The following is an 18,040-nucleotide window of genomic DNA, read 5'->3' as shown; positions in this document are numbered from 1 at the left end:
AGTGCTTCAAGGTATAATCCAGCCACTAAATGATAATTAAATTAGGACGAAACTTTCCCTGTGGGGATGTAATTCCTAGTAGTCCACTACAGGAATTCTTGCACTTTCCTTGAAAGCATCTGGTACTGTCCTTTCAGAGACAGAATACCTGTCTAGGTGGACTATGGGTCTGAAGCGGTATGGCAATTCCCCTATTCCTATGCTGAATCACTAACATGGCTGCCTGCAGTAACTCGGGTTTCTTTTGCTAGAGGTCTCTCCTCCGAGCAGTCACCCATTCTAAAACTACTGAACATGATTTCAGCCCAGGTGGCATGACTTGCCTAAGACCTGATCCAAAGTCCACTGAAATCAGTGGGAGTCTTTTCACTGATTTCAGTGGACTTCAGATCAGGCTGAGATTGGGGCAGCACACTGAAAACTGAATTTCTTCCTGGAGGTTTTACTGAAGGGTCATAATGGAGCATGTAAATGGGAAAAAAGTTTGGCTACAGAAAGATAAATGGCATGGGGAAAAAATCTCATGAAAAATACAGCTCAGGAAGGCCAGTGCCTTTATAATGTTCTTATGTTTTTTGATATTCATGTGTGATTAGTCAATGTCACCATCCTTCCTTTTGCTCATGGTTAATATCCTTGTCCTTACATGAAGGAAGACAGGAGTCCTTTACTTAGGGGATGTTCCTTTAATCTCAAAGATGTGCATCATAATACAACCCCCTCCACCTCAAATTAGCATTAGCAGTCAAGTTATCATTGCAACTGAATTCAAGTCTGAACCACAGTGGAGATGCCACAGGTTTATAAAATAGCATTATTCAGTAAGTAGGGTATGTGAACAAAATCCCTGCTACAAAGAGCTTGCAATAAGTACCCGAACAGGCAAGACAGAGATAAAGGGCATAGCATGAAGTGTTACAGATAGACTTCAGAGAGCAAGTAGGTATTCAGCAATGATTTGGAGAAGAAGGAGAGTGCTTGGTTTATGTTGACCAGCAGGCTTCATTCTAACCAAAAGGGGTAGAGTGGAGGAAAGTGTGAAGTCAGGAGTGGCAGAAGAAGACACAGGGGACCACTGCTCAATAGAACACTGTGGTATTTGAAAGAAGAAAGGGAGGGTATTTAGTGGATGAGAACAAGGGGAGATTGGGTTGCTGTCAGAAGGCAGAGTTGAGACAAAGTGGATAATTAAGTGAGAGCATTGGACAGAGAGAGGATGAAATAAGAGCAGAGATGCAGGTGAAGTGAAATTATGGAGGGCTTTGTGGGTGAGCTTGAATCTGATAAGAGATCAGAAGCCAAGAGAGGGATTTAAAGAGTGAAGTGATGAGGTCAGAACAGTGGGAGAGGAATATGACTTCAGCTGCAGTATTTGGGAGAGCCGTGAAGTGCAAGTCAGGGAGGTCAGGGTTTTAATAATGAGGAAAGGGGGATTTTGATGATATTATAGCAACAGGACTTAGAAAGAGACTGGTTATAAGGGAAAAGGACAGAGATGAGCAAAAGATAAGACTAAGCTTGTGGGCTTGGGAGACAGGAAAGACAGTGGAGATGTCAGCAAATACTGAAAACAACAGCGATGGAGAGGGACTCAGAGGAAAAATGAGAGGTTCTGCACTGGAGCTAGGGAGTGGACATCCAAAGGAAGAATTCAGAGAGATGTAAGGCTAGAAGGAGAAGTAGGGGTTGGGGTTAGAGAGGCAGATTTGGGAATCATCAGTGTAGAGGTGGAACAGTTAAACCCACAGAAGCAGATGAATTTACAATATCAAGACAGAGAAAGAGAAGGGGATTGAGAACAGAACACTGAGGAGTGACAACATATTGGAGATGAAAGGAGGGTGAAGAGCTGATGGAAGAGACAAAAGGAATGGTCAGAAAATTAGGAGAGAAACAGGAGAATCAAGGATGCTGAAAGAGGAGATAAAGTGCAGGAGACAGTGGTTACTAGGCCAGCAGACAGCAGAGATATAGAAGAATAAATATAGAGAAGTACCCATTTCCTTTAGCCATGTGGTCATTAGAGACCTTGGGTGCAGTAGTTTCTCTAGAGTGGACAGAATTCCATTGCTAGAGCTATGTGGAGAATGGTAATTCTGTTTCATGAGGGAGATTCATATTTTGAAATTTGATTTCATTCAAATTCAGAACAAAACCCAAAAGCTTTGAAATTCTCTGTGAAAGGAAATGAAGCCCCAGCAATGGAAGGGTTTCCAGTGGGCACCTGCCTGCAGGCAGGGTTCATTCAGATCCTTGTCTGGGTTCTACTGTTGTGAAACCTAAATCTGTGTCCTGCCATGTTCTGTGCACTCTGGAGACCTTCCTGATCTGAATTCAGGCAGCTTATGGTACCTGCTTTCTATGAGTTCAGTCAGGTAAGTATATTCAGGATGACTTCTCCTGTGAATGGAGTCTCTGGACCATCATGACTTTGTCTAGGTCACCACTGCCCCCCATTTATTAAATCCCAGACAAAGCCACCCAGCTAATGCTGATGTCAAAAGCATGGGATGTTGACTTCAGTTGGGTAATGAACACTGCTCCGGGTCTTCCGTGGCACTGAAGGACCCCCCCATTGCTGAAATGCCACCAAAGACCAGGAGCAAGTGAAGGACCCCCTGCTGCCTAAGTGCCGCCGAAGACCCGGGACACCGTCAGGTGCGTAAAAAAATTAAAAAGGTGCCTAAGGAGCGGGGCCTTCTGAGGCGCAGGCACGGGGCCCTCTTAGGCACGGGGCCCGATTCCAGGGAATCGGGGGAATTGGCCTAAAGCCAGCCATGATCAACAGCAGGAGCAGGTGGAATTCTTTAAAAAAATTACTGATTTCATATAAATAGCCTTGGTAACAAGGAATGAAGGGGAGAGAAATGCAGAAATTACAGATTATGGAAACAGAATTGTTCCTAAAGGGAAATGCTTTTTACAAGTCCCTGAGGCACCTCCAGCTCTTTAAATGACTATTAACCAGCAAAGGCCTTTTATTTTCATGTGTTGAGAAAAAATGTGTAGTTACTTTTTGTCTTTTTCTTTTCTTTTCTATTTTTTTTAAAGCAAGTAACTTGGAGACACAAATACTCTCCATCTTCGTTAGCGAAGATGGAGAGTATATAAAGAGAAAAAAAGGGAAAGGAAGGATTTTTAACAGCGCAGAATTGACTTGTTCATTTTATAGCATCCTGCCTCTTGTCCCTGACATGCTTATTTTATAAACACTCCAGCTCCTGGCCAAGACTTGCTTCTTTTTGAATGCTGATGTATATAATTAACCTCAAGGTGAAAGGTGATTATGCTAGTGAACGCTGCTCTCTGCCCTTCGAAAGCCACTTATGAAGCCAATCAGGTCACACATGGTTCAATCTCTTAGATATCTTTCTTAATAAGACCCTAGGGTCTTCTCTTTTACTGAACAATCAACAGATAGCCAGCTCCCCATGTTATCCTGGGAAAATGATATTTGGGAGGAGGAGCATGAGAGACACAAATTTATTTTTTAAAGCCTCGTTGAAAGCCAAGAATGCAATTTAACTGGGCAGCAGAGCCGGCAGTAACAAAGGCCTTGTCTACACTATGGTTAAAATCATCTTATTAACTATGTTTTTTAAATGTAGTGATTTCCATCAGCTTCTAGCAAAGGTTTCCTGACCAGTTTGCGTGGGTATTTTTATGAGAATAATCCTAATATCACCAGATCTATAGTTCCCAACACTTTCAATCTCAGGACCCCCTATTCCACCCTGGAAGCCCATGAGACCCCCTTCTTTACCGACAGGAACTAGCACTATCATGGGAAGGGCAGGGTGGTTGTGACTCTCTAACAGCTGTTTGTAACTCCAGGTTGAGAACCCCTGCTCTAGACTAACACTCAGGGAGTCTACGGTCCTGTTTGCAATATTAAAACTACTGTATTGGGTGAGACAATTATAATAATTAGGCCCCTATGGATAGTTAAAACATGATTATTGCCAATGTAGACAGGAACAAATCATGTATTAACCATGTTACCATATGGGGACCTAGCTCTGGACCTTACAACTTGATATATGAAATATATTTGCTGATTTCAGCCCAATCCAGATCATGAAAAGACCATGTAGCAGTCACAGCTCAAGAGGGGTCCAGGACTAAAAAGAAGAGGTCTCTGGGGGTCATTCCTGAGATGCCTTGAGGAGCCCTGGCAGGAGACCCAGGGCTGATACAGCAGAGGCCTAGTTTTATGCAGCGGTAGTAGGATAGCCATTGAAACTGAAAGAGCAAACCCTATTGTGCATAAGGACAGTAGCAGCACCATGTCTGTGTGGGGGCCCAGGATTTGACTAACAGGGGCTTTGCTTTGCCCAGTGATAGTATCATGTGGTAGTTAATGAGCCTATGGTGGAGCAGCAGGTTCGCAGGGCATGCTGCAACTTTGTCATCTGTTAGCTGCACTGGAGATTGCCCTCTGGCTTGGCAAACACCTTGACATGAACATTGCATTGTTGCATTATAAAACAAATGCAGCTGCCTCTGCATTCCCCTCTCTGGAGCATGGGCAGAAGTTCAGGCAGGGGTTAACCCTGCTTTCTGGAGCTCAGCTCTGGTGAGCATTGTAAGAAATCTGAACATGAACTGATGGGTTTTAGACAGACCTTCTCCTCTAGTCCTCAGGTCAACAGATCTATGTTAATATTCATGGCCAAAATCACCTGACTTCTCAGTTGTAGGTCCTCTTTGGTCTTATTGCAGATTGGTTTCTTATCAGAGGCATTCATCTCTAGTTATCAGGGGTTTAGTAAATTAAAAACACCAAGACAAATAATGGAAATGGGCCTAAGCAGTAATATTCAGATCTGGGTCTGAAACTGGAAGACCTCAGCATTGGAGGGTGTTGGAATCTAGTGGTTCAGCTTTGCTCAGTATAGCAATGGGGCAAGGGGTACAGATCTGATCTGGATTCAGGTTGTAAAGCTCTCAAATTCAGGTGTTGGGGCTGGGTATATGCATAAGGGACCTCCTAGCAAAGGAGTGGGAGCCAAAAACTCCCGAGATTGCTATGATACTGCCTCCTTCTGTAGTCTTGAGCAAGTCACTTCACCTCTTGGTATCTAGATTCTCCACCTTTGAAACGAGTGGTGATGGAACTGTGCCAGCCCACAGCAGGACAGCTTAGTCAGTGTTTGTAAGAAGCCATGAAGAGAAAAGTGCTAGTATTATTAGCTGTGTTGGCATGCAGGAAATACTGCCTTAGGCACTTTCATCTCCTTTCTCCATGCATTAGGCTGCTCTGGTGCTCACAGGCTCAGCCTGTCAGCTAGTCAGTCAGTGGCAGAGGGAAGGCAGGCAGGCAAGGGCTATTCTATTCCTGGGCAGGCACTGGCAGGAGCCCTCAACACTTTGTTGTTGCTGGTTATAAATGCTGCTGGTCAGGAAAAGACCAGTGCAGCAGAGCAGGACTTCAGCATTGGGGACTGGCCTGGCAAATGGGCACTGGGGTCTCTCTTGTGCCACGGCTCAGATTTAGCTTGCTCAGGAAACTTTCCATAATCAGAAGGCTGAAAACTGCTCATACCCTAAGGCGAAATATATTGTTTTAGCTCTCACCATTTAAATGTTTAACTAGGTGCCCAGGCTCCACCCCTTTCCATGCCCAATTGATTTATATACAGCTTAATTCTCAGGTGCTTGGCCTAGTACCTAAATAGTGAGGACCCATTTGTCTGCTAATCCCACAACCATCTTCATGCCTTTTTCCATGCCTCCTCTTCCCTGAACTGATCAATAAATCTATCACCTTCTCCTCCTTCAAATCCCTCAGGACCCACAGCTGTGATGCCTACAAGAAACTAGCCAATGAGAATGGACAGGCTGAGGGGCAGTGAGGCACAGCTGATATATATATACATATTTAATTAAAAAGAATGCATAATACATATATGGAATTGTGTGTGCCAGATCCACATTTGGAGTAGCTCAATTTAAGTCAATGGAGTGGCTCTGATTTGCACCAGCTGAGAATCTGTTTTAGCATCTTTTGATTGTCTCCCTCACCCTTTTCCTTTGGATGTCTGTGTTAGATTGGAAGCCCTTTCTGGAACTTCCTGTGTGTGTGGTCAATGGTTGCCGTGAGCATTACTGGAATGGAAATAAATAAAATCCTGGTTCTAACTTTTTGGCTACAGCTGGTCTTACTGACAGTCTATTGAAATCACTGGACTATTAGGTGAAACTAGCACAGAGGTGTATTCTAAGTGGATACACCTGGGCTATTCAGCAGCCTAGTAGTTGTGTGCTAGCTTGTTTACTGGCATATTTGGCAGTACAGCTGGTGGATTCTACCTGGAGGCCCCTGGGACAGTAGGTGGCAGAGCAAGGGACCTAGGGCTTTCTGCAGCATTCAAATGCTAATGAAAAGAAAGCAGAACTTTTTGGGATTTAAATAGTGTCTCCTGCACAGGCAGCTCCCCTGCTAAGAACATTTAGCAAATATACTTTGTGGGTTCCTCCGCAGAGTGTATACTGTGTTAAACACACGAGTTTGGCTTCTGTGAATATCATGCCAATAACCCGTTATTCACAGGATTTCATTATAGTTTCGAGTGCCATTATTAATCAGACAAGTTCTGATTTAATCAAAATAACACGAGTCTGTTCTCTAAGCAAGTCAGCAGACAAATTGTCCATAAAAGTATATAATTTATAAGTACACTGTATTGTTTCATCAGCATCCTGAACAATCTTGAAATAAAATTAATCCCATTATGAAGGCATCTTTGGTACTCTCCAGTATTGAAATCCGGTGTGCTACCTACACATGCTGACCTTGCACGAAGAAGTTTCTTCACATGCTATTGACTTTCAAAATTGGAGAGATTCTTCAGTGCTCCCTCTGACTTTCTTTATTCCATTTTATTTTCAATCACTTCCCAGGAATTACATGGAGGCAAATAGAAAAATGGCAAAACTTTTATGAGGATGCTGGGACCGGTCAGCACCTTTCTAAATTAAAATCTCCCCACACTTTATAATTTGATTTGGGGGAAGCTGAAGAGCCAAATCAATTTCTCTCCAAAAGTTGCCTGACAGCAGGAGTTGTGGCTGATTACATCTGTCTGTAATAGGCCTCCCCTTGGCTTTTCCCCTTCTCTTTTATAAGGAACAGGATATCTGCTAGATAGCGGAGATTGCTATAGGTGATCAATGTTGTACCACTGTGATCAGACCTTATAGAGCCTACTTTGAGGCTATATTCCTTCCTTCCTTCCTTCCAAGTTTCTACTCTTTCTTTACTGTAGGTATCTTAAAAATTCAGTACAAATATTGAACAGCTCCCTTCCATGGTCATCCATAAAGGATACTGATTTTGTATGGAGGATTGTAGAGGAAAAGCAGTTTCTAGGGGTGTGGATGTCTCAAGGAACTAGTTCGCAGCTACAGAATCTCTTATTTGTGGGTCACTGGTTCAAATCTAGCCCAGATCAACAGGTGTCAGAAGTTATTACCCTTTGATGCTGCTTCCTGGCCTTTGTGACGTGTTAATTCTAATCCAGGTCCCAGAGAACAGCAGTCCACATCACAAATACCCCTATGCTGGCAGACTCAGCTGAGAGGCTGGCACAGTATGAGCCGTGGAGACCAAACTCTCCTTTTAACCCAAGGTTTGGCTCCCTCCTGGTCATGGTTGTGCTATCCTAGAGAAAAATGGTTTAGGGGACGCATGCACTGCAGCTGGCCTTTCCTTGTCTTCTGTGTGGACAGAGGTGTTCAGTCTCCTGGCCTGTTCAGCCAAAGTGAAAGTCACTTTTAAAAAAATAAGCCAACTTCTTGCTGGATGAGGTTTTAATTTATTTGGGGAATTTAATCAGGAGAAGAGTCACCTGTCCAACTGCTAGCTTGGCTGCCCCCAATTCTGAGCATAAATAAGTCTGTAGCATCAGCATTTCTATGAAATCAGGAACTGTCTGTGTCAGGGATTTATTGTTTGGCTGGAAAACTCTTTTGGGAACAGAGAGTTGTTCTGGAAATTCTCTGGCTGGCAACGAATAATATTCACAACTAATAAAGGGGCACAAAGGTATGTGTGTAACTAAGCAACTCTCCTTAATGCCAGTGTGTGCTGGGCAGCAAATTCCCTGTATAATGGCTTGAAAGTTAAGTGTTCATCATTATCAATGGTGAGTGAGCCACTGTGAAAATCCAGATCATCACTTCATGCAGTGTGGTGATATATTCCCTTGAGTTTTGTGTCATCCGTCCAGTTTCTCTTTCTCTAGGATTTTATGCTACTACATACATACTACTTGTTATCTGAGCACTTGTCAGCTTTCCCAAGCTCGGTGCATTATATCTAATCAGTACTTGGATAGGATGCCTCCCAGTTGCGCTTATATTCTGCAGTAGATTGTGTCAGTAAGTCGCCAGGGAGGAATCTTCTCTCTAAGTCATTAGTAGACCAATGTCCCAGCAGTGGTGCTGGTGGGCATGTTGTACTGCTGGCCATCTTATGAATGGGCCATCTTGGAGGCCATCTTATGAATGAGCTGTAAATTGGAAGATAATCCCACCCAAGATCATTTAGGAGCCCACAGAACTTTTCAAGAGTAAGGGTTTTAGCCCCAGCATCCCAGCTAAATGTTCAACCTAATTACAATCTCCTTGTACTGTCAACTGGACAATAGTATTATTCACCCTGCTGATGTAAACTATTGCACAGTGCTGTCGTGCGCTGTTAACTGAAGTGATCAGTAAAGAGATCTTATTGTTTGATGCATATCTCAGTTTTTGAAGTGCATTTAAGGACCATTATCCCATGTGAAATTGCAGTAAATAATGACAGGGTAAGTAAGCCTGACACTCATGTCTGAGCATCAGTGCCTCCCACTTCTCCAGCTCTCTGTCTGGCTCACATTTTAAGGCGAACCACTAGTACTCAGCATTGAAAAAGGTTAAAAAAATTGACCTGGAGGGCAGGAGTGACGCCAGGGTTTTTGGTGCCCTAGGCGCAGGGCCGGCTTGCCGGTCCGAGGCTCCGGGGGACCAGCGGACTGTCTGCAGAAACGCCTGCGGTAGGTCCACTGGAGCAGTCTGCCACCTCCCCAAATTCTGGTGCCCTAGGTGACCGCCTACGTCGCCTAAATGGAAGCGCCAGCCCTGCTGGAGGTGGAGGAGAGAGATGTTTATTTGTAAATTTTTAGAAATGTAAGTAACTATCAAACAGAGAAATGGCCTAATACAGCTTAAACTCCTGCATGCCTCAGCTTGCTGCAGAGGTAGTCATATTGCACAGTTCTTCTATGGGAGACTTAGCCCACGTCCAGACTAACCCGTGGCATCGGCGGGTTAAAATCGATTGCTCGGGGATCGATATATCGCGTCTAGTCTGGACGCGATGTATCGATCCCCGAGCGCGCTTACATCGATTCCGGAATTCCATCAACCCGAACGGAGTTCCGGAATCCACATGGAGAGCCGCGGACATCGATGCCGCGCCGTCTGGACGGGTGAGTACCTCGATTTTAGATATTCGACTTCAGCTACGTTATTCACGTAGCTGAAGTTGCGTATCTAAAATCGATTGTAATACCCTAGTTTGGACGTGGCCTTAGAGAGGCAGGAACTATTAGATTTCCCGTCACTCTGCCAATGCAGTCAAGCCTGCTGAGCTTTTCATAAGGCTTCAGCTTGTGAAAAAAAATTGGAGGGTAGGGGGTGTGTGTGCAGAAATGAGTCAGAGCACCCCACTGTCCCAGCAAGCATGGCTGTGATCGCAGAAGCAAAGAAATCCTAAACACAACTGCTACAGGCAGGTGGGTGTCACTGGATTTGTTGCCACATTCCTTTTCATTGCAACATCTTAATAGTGCTCTGGACTCACAAATTTTAGCCATGCTCCTGCTCTACCTTCTAATCAGAAGCTATGGATTAGCAGGTATGGAGAAAAAATAATCCTTGCCTTTTATTAGAACTGAACTCACACTTGAACTGTCAGAAAGTTCAGTTCAGAATTGGTGTCTGAACCAGAACCGTGGATGAGAACTTTAGGTGAACTCATATTTGGATGAATACCCAAAGCCCAGCTCTGTGGCTTTTACTGTATACAGCTAAGGATCTATTGGGACTTTGTTTTCTGTGTACTGGCACCTTTAATGTGGTTTTTGAGGCAGAATGGGCGCAGAGCATTACAGATGAAAACATACACATTGTGCTGTCTCTCATGAAGACTTGGCTTTTGTTCCTTTGCATTTGCTTATTTTTCCTTAATCTAAAATAAATCATTCAGGGTAATAGTATAGTCTTGCCCTTTGTGTATGGCATTGCTATCATTTACTAATGATTAATATCACATCAAAATGTGCAGGATGCTTTACAGGCAAGTACTATATAAAGATAAAGACTCTTCCTTAAGGAGTTTACAGTGTAATTAGACCCATGCAGAGGTGTAGGCTGGAGAATAGAATACAGTGAAAACCAGAACCTGTGCAGTGATGTTTAGCACAGGTCTTGTTAGTTCCCCCTCAGAAATGTGGGGAGGTGAGAGTGGGGGTTGGTATCTTTCTCTCCTTTTCTTCTCCACTGTGACAGTGTATCCCATAAGGTTTTATGGAATATGCTTATGAATGTATATATGACATAACTAGAATATGTTTTATGCTACATATGCCATGTAACATATCTATGTAAAGGTTATGATCTCCTGAATACATTCCTCCTATTTGTATGCATGTATCATTTTTGTACTTGAAGTTAGGAATATTGGCTGTCTACTTGACTGATAGCCTTAGTAAAGCATTTGGCCAGCAGATTAAGTGCCCAATCAAGAACCACTTAAACCAACAATGAACTTGGACATGCCAATCCACATCGGAGATTTCCCAGGAATGTGGCTTGGCTGGTAAGAAACCTAGTCATGCATGTGACTTGCCCATGTGACTCCAAAACTCCATCTTGGAGCTGGACTTTGTATAGAAGTGAGGAGGGGGTCTCCACCCACAAGAGAAAGTCTATTTAAACCCCTGGGAGACCCCTCCATTTTGTCTTCAGTTGGCTAAAGGGATAGTGTCTCCACCCCCAAGGATACCTGAAAGAAACAGGAACAAAGGACAGTAACTACAGGGGGTGTGAGTGATTGCTGGACCTAGACTAGCAGGAGACTAGTCTGTAAAAGGGAGCTTATTGGAACTGGTGAGGTGTTATTTGTATTCAGTTTTCTTAGACATAGACTTGCATGTTTTATTTTATTTTACTTGGTAATTCACTTTGTTCTGTCTGTCACTACTTGGAACCACTTAAATTCTACTTTCTGTATTTAATAAAACCACTTTTTACTTATTAATTATCCCAGAGTTTGTATTAATACCTTGGTGGGGGGGGCAGCTGTGCATATCTCTCTATCAGTGTTATAGAGGGCGAACAATTTATGAGTTTACCCTGCTTTATACAGGGTAAAATGGATTTATTTGGGGTTTAGACCCCATTGAGAGTTGAGCATCTGAGTGTTAAAGACAGGAACACTTCTGTAAGCTGCTTTCAGCTAAGTCTGCAGCTTTGGGGCACGTGGTTCAGATCCCAAATCTGTAGTGAGCAGACTGGTGTGTGTGGCCCAGCACGACGGGGTGCTGGAGTCTCAAGCTGGCAGGGAATGCAGGGCAGAAGTAGTCTTGGCACATCATTTGGCAGTTCCCAAGTGGGTTTCTGTGATCCAGCCCATCACACCCACTACCAGCCTTTTACAGAGGGGAGGCCTAGGGCTCTAGTTATGCATTATTTTTTCAGGATTTCTGATGCATTTCTATATCCAGGTTCTTCCAAGGATCATAACCCATACTGTGAGAAAGGATGTCCCCATCATATTTCTGACCCAATCACAAGTGGGAGCTACCCAGTTACCTTACAAGAAACTAAACCCTCTTCTAGGGAGATCTTTAGGCTAATTTTAGCATATTTATACATATGGCTAATGTGGAAAGACATGTAAAGGTTCATCAGTCACTAATTTTACTATTGTCTAGCCTTAAATTGCAACATTTTATTATTATTGTTTTAATTTATCCATAATCCTGATTTCCAAGGAAGCTGTACAGGTTCCAGTGACAGCACCAGGAGAAATTAATATGACTTGTCATACAGTAGGGAATCTGTTCTCCGAATATGCACAAAACCTTCCTCCAGGCTGAAATTCTGTGATTTTGAAGCAGCTGGTTGCTAAATAATTACCAGTTACATGGTATCCACTTAGAATCCCATGCAAAAAGAAAAGGACCTGAAGGCAGGTTTTTTTTTATATATTTGATGAGAACAAAATCTTGGTGTCAGCTGAATTTCTGCCAGGGCTCTTGAGCTCTCTGTGATGAATGTGAGAAATGTATATGGGCAATTGTGCTTATGCTCAGTGATGACAGACAGCACTGAATGGACTCTCAGAGATCAGCTAACAATTTTGAGGGGATTTCTGCAATAGAGGATCCTCAGTTCCTCCGAGCGCTAGCTTTTTCCTCACCTTGCGGGATCCCAAAAGAAAATACATGCTGCATGTACTGTATATAACTGTCACTTCTGGGGTGAAACATGGCAGTTATTTAGGACTAGAAGGGGAAAACATATACTACATCCAACTGATTCAGCAAGGGCAATTTAGGAGGTCAAAGGGAAGTTAGTGCAGGACCACCGGGGTTTAGCAGTAAGTCTATCACCTGACACTTCTGAAAAGTGCTGTGGAATCATTAATGATCATAATTGATCAGGGACCTTAGTTTGACATTTCCCTGTTTCCTTTACCTCTTTTAGGGGCAAATCACCCCCCTCCCCTCCACACTTGCAGATGACCCCACTGGTGAGGATGGACCCACATGTGCTGTACAGAGAATAGAAACTGGGGCCGCATGAAGAAGTCCATGTTTCCCCTGTGAGACCTCAGCATTGTGAGTGCTTCCAGTGCAGTGGTGCTCAGGAGCCAAGGCAGAGTGAGTCTGGAAGAATGTATGGGTGAGGTGGGTACATCTGCCGCTGAATGGGCCATTCTTTCTCGTAGAGAATGCAACTGTTCTCTAGGTGGGGCTACAGCAAGCTCTGGGTTGCAGCAGTGGCTATGTAATAGCCAATTGTCATTCTGCCCTACTAGGGTGAGAGGAGTCCTCTTCTTCCTGTCCCCATGGACTCCTCCTACATGAGATCCATATATATGGGACTAGTGCTGGGGGTAAGAGGAGGAGTAATTAGCTTCTAAAATATTTAATTGAGGGGTGGGAAGTGGATATTTTTTCTCAGCCTTAAGGAGATTTTGTAGTAACTCTGCTCTGGACCATCAGGCCTGCTCTAGATCATGGCTTCCTCCATCCCCTGTGAATTTGTTTCCATTGATAAGGGGAACCTGAACACAGTCTCCTTGCTCTACTGTGCTATCTTCCAGGGAAAGCTCAGCGGTGTCTGTACTGCAGTTCCAGCAGCTCCATCTCTTTCGTCTCCTGCTTGAACAAACGTCATCACTTTGCACCAATAAGAACGATCATGTATCGGTCGGTGTCCCTGACATACACTGCAGTGAGAGGGCCTTTCCTCACTTAGACTAAGTACATACCCATTCTCTTCCCACTTTGTTGCCGTAGTCTTGATGGACTGCCAACAGGAAGTAATGGTATCACCGCTGCCCAACACCAGCCTTCATTTAACCCTTGGATGGGGGCTTGAGATCAGAGTTTTCCTTCTCCTAGCTGGGCTGCCCTCCCAGATAAAGAGTCCCACCTGCCTGAGCTATCTGGATATTTTAAAGACCCAAGATATGTCCTTCTCTCTCCTACTTTTAGTAAAAACACCTCTGCCATGTGAAGGCAATCGATGGGGAGTTTGGCTGTCAAAAGCTATCATAGTCACTGTACCAGCCTTTTTGGGAAGCACAGCCCTTTTCTTCCTCACCCCCCCTTTCTCTGCATATAAATTTCACCACAGAAAGGATTCACTCTGAGGGACAGCAGCTGCTGCTGCCTCCTGCCTTCCCTTGTGGTGTTTGCCCCCAGCAAATTAATGCACTGATCCTCATCTATGGAGGTTGTCCAGAGGACATATTGAATCAGCGCATGCCACAGCTGCTCTGATCTCACTTCTTTACTGGCTCCGCCTGGTCCTGGCTCACTCTGGGGGTAAAATTCTGTCTCCATTGAAGTGAATGGCAACCCCCCATTGACTTTAATCAGGCCGGGATTTCACACCTGGTCTCTTTGTGGAAGGGAGGCTGCCTATGATTCCCCATATGGTGCACTTTTTGTCACCTCATAATTTGGGAGACTCCACTCACATCTATGCTGGCAGAAGTTAGCGCAGACCCTGAGATGAAACTCAGCCACGATTTTTATCTTTACGTTGTCCTTTTCAGCTCACCCTTGATCTCTGCCATAGCAGCATGAATATCCAAAAGTGCGTTCTCTCCCTTCCTCTCTTATCTCTATGGAGAAGTGACACAGGGAAACGATTTTGTGCTCTGACTTAGAAATGCAGCAGTCTCATTTCCTTAGTTGTTTTGTTTCTCTTTCCAGGAGCAGCTGTAACACCATCCTTAGAAAGAACATAGATCCTTTCTTATACCTCGGTGGACATCCTGCATTCCTTATACACCACTGACTACACAGGCAGTTGTGGGTGCATGAGGAATGCAAGATTGGGCCCATAAATGAGGCCAAACAGCCAAGATGATTGCCAGCTCACCAGCTTTACTGTTATGGCACCAAAAATAAAACTGGAAACACATCATAATCAATTTTAGCATGAAAAATTCAAAAGTCACGTGGGATGGACACTGGCACAGGCTTTTCCAAATGAGCTGTTTGTTTGTTATGAAATACATACTGCTCAAAATGACCCAAATTCAGCTTCCCAGCCTGAAAAAAGCCACCAGTAAGAGACTGTTGCAGTAAGTACAGATGCACATTTTAATATGAAAAGAATAAGCACCCTGGTACCAGTGCTAGAAGAGTAACTGACAGGGGTGAAAGGGCCAAAATTCAACTAACCTCCGCTTTCTTTTCTGTCTGTTGCAGCCCAGCATTCAGCACAACCGGTCCTACAGTAATGATCAGTTTATACAACTCAGTGATCCTGACCAACAATTGAGAGTGCCCTTGTGCTTTCCTGTTACTGATTAATTGCTTTGAGCTTTATTGTTATTTATTGCTTGCAATAGTATCATAGCATCAAGGAGCCCGAGTCACATATGTCACATAAACCCCTTGTGCTAGGTGCTGTACAAGCGCAGAACAAAAAGGCAGTCCCTGCTCAAAGAATCAACAGATGGATGCAGACAGACAGAGAAGTACAAGGAAACAACGAGACAATATTTGTCATCATGACAGGCAGTGGCCTCAGCAAACCCAGCAACCTAGTTGTTGTCAAGTTCTTTGTGGACATCACGGTGAAGGAGAGTTTTGAGGAGGGATTTGAAGGAGATGAATGAGGTAGCTTTGCGGATGCTTAGGGGGAGCATCTCCCAAGCATGGGAGAAACCTGGCAGAAAGCTTTCATCTCTAAGAAGCAGATTTCATCACTGTACAATGCATATCCTAGTGCTCCAGGCCACCTTTACAGCTACTTGAGATGGTTAAAAAATGGGAACGTTTTTAGTGAACATTTTTACAAAACACTTTCCCCTGTTTAGATAGCTAGATAGAAAATTTCATTTTTTTCTAACTAGCTCACAACAAATTGGTATGCAAAGGTCAGTGGTCCTGGCAAACCAGAATACTCAGCCTTGTATGCTTGTGCAACCTTGCAATAAAAACAAACAAACCAGTCTGGACAACACAGGGCTCATGAAAAGAGCTCTGATGACAAAGCAGCTAGCAGCATACACTCTTTAGCACTTCTGAGCTGTTCTGCAAGAACAGAGCAGTCTGTGTAGTCATGAGGAACTGCCTGTTAATAACACAGCGTATGCCCAACAGCTCCCAGAAATTCCACAGTCAAGAGACCGGTGTGCTCAGGCCGTTGCTCACTCTACAACAAATATGTAAGGGAGGAAACCTTTGGCAAGGTTATAAGATTTTCATTTCCAGATTCCAAATGTTTATTAATGACAACTGTGGGAAATAAAAATGTAGAAAAATAAGAAAATTAGCTGGTTAAGTATCCTCTTAAAGTAGAAGATAAAATGACTGATTTCATCACCATCCCTGATAACGGATTTGAATCTGGTACTTGATAAAAATCAAATGCCAAGTTCAGCCCAGTAGAAAGCCATTTTCTACCATGCAGTGAAGTCCTGCCAGTAAGTAATTGCTTGAATCACAGAGACTAGCGCAGCTTGCATTGACTAGCATCACCATGTGGGGTCTCCCTAGATCAGGGCTGGGTTAGGAAGTCACAGAGTGTTATATTGTTAAAACCAAAAGGACATTAAACATATCACTTGTTTCTCCTGCGCTCTTTATTCACCTCCGGCCTTCGGGACTATGAAGTGAGACGTCATTTTCACATTCTTTCTCTGAGCTGTTTGAAGTGCTGATTCTCAGGCACAGGCCCAGTGTGTCTGGGTTTCTAATGCTGCAGGGGAATATTTCTAAGTAAACAAAATTACTTTTTTTTTCTCCAGGGAAATATTTTATAGTCAGAAAATTAATTTAAAAATAAATAAATCCTGGCTGCATTTTATTCATTTTTTGTAAAACCTTAATTTTACAAAACCTAAGTTTGGGGCCTGTGCTTTTTAACAATGTCCCTTTAAATCCATTTTACAATAAACCCCGTGCCTGTCTGGCTTCCCTCCACTCTGCTGTGAAAAGACTCTGGAGTATAAACTCCTCCCTCCCGATGTGCACTGGGGCCTGGCTGCACCATCTGCTGTGCATACAGTACTCACTACCACAGGTGGTGTTGAACACCTTCCCCTCATGCTAGTGAAAGAGGGACTTGGTGTCTTTGTTAGGCAAATGGAAGTTAGAAGGAGACAATTCCCCCCCCCCCCCAATTACAGAAGCCCAGCATGCTGCAGGTAGCAAGTGTCTTCATTCAAATGTATCTTGCTGAATCGAGCCTCCTGACTCCTTCTCCCCAAAAAGACGAAGTCAGCATAAATGATATGTAAGAGACCCAGCTGTCTGTGATTATTAAGGACGTGATTTGACTGATCAGTAATGCTGCTAGTCAGCCATGGTGTAGGTAGTACCTGTCTGAGCTCTTCTCCACTACAGCTCAGCCAGTTCACCTTGCTGTTCCAGTCCTAGGCCCTCACTGCCACCCCCACACTGTTCTCTCACAGCTCCTCACACAAGGCCAATGAGCTACAGGCTTTTAATCAGTCCTGCCCACTTTAGTTAACTTAGCATATTCACATCTGATTCCTTCTCTTTCTGGGAGAGAAAACCCTTGCAAGCAGTTTTTCTGACTAACCAAGTCACCTAGCTTTCTTATAGACTAGGTTACAATTACATCAGCAGGTAGTAGCCAGGTAAAATATCCTGAGCAGATCTAGGCAAACACCAGAGTCAGTATATTCCCTTGAGCAGGAAGTTCATATCTGAATGGTCCTTTAGCCAGGTCTACACTTAAACTTTGGTTTGACATAGTTGCGGTGCTCAGGAGTGTGAAAAATCCAGGACCCTGAGTGTTGTATTAAGCCAACCTAACCCCTGGTGTAGGCTGCTGCTAGGTCAATGGAAGAATGCTTTTGTTGATCCAGCTGCCATCACTTGGGGAAGTGGAGTTTCTATAGCAATGTAAAAACCCCTTCTGTTGGTATAGGCTGCGTCTACACCAAGGATTGGCAACCTTTGGCATGTGGCCCATCAAGGAAATCTACTGGTGGGCTGGAACAGTTTATCTACAGCATCCGCAGGTTTGGCAGATCGCGGTTCCCACTGGCCGCGGTTTGTCGTTCCAGGCCAATGGGGGCTGCAGGAAGTGGTGGCCAGCACATCCCTCAGCCCCCATTGGCCTGGAATGGCGAACTATGGCCAGTGGGAGCCGCTATCAGCTGAACCTGTGGACACTGCAGGATATGGCAGCATAGCTACAGTACATAGCTGTGCTGCTCTAGTCCATGCAGTCAGGGCCGTCTCTAGCCATTTCGCCACCCCAAGCACGGTGG

Source organism: Gopherus evgoodei, chromosome 4 (assembly GCF_007399415.2).
Source record: "Gopherus evgoodei ecotype Sinaloan lineage chromosome 4, rGopEvg1_v1.p, whole genome shotgun sequence".
Lineage (NCBI taxonomy): Eukaryota > Metazoa > Chordata > Testudines > Testudinidae > Gopherus > Gopherus evgoodei.
This window is presented reverse-complemented; position numbering follows the sequence as displayed.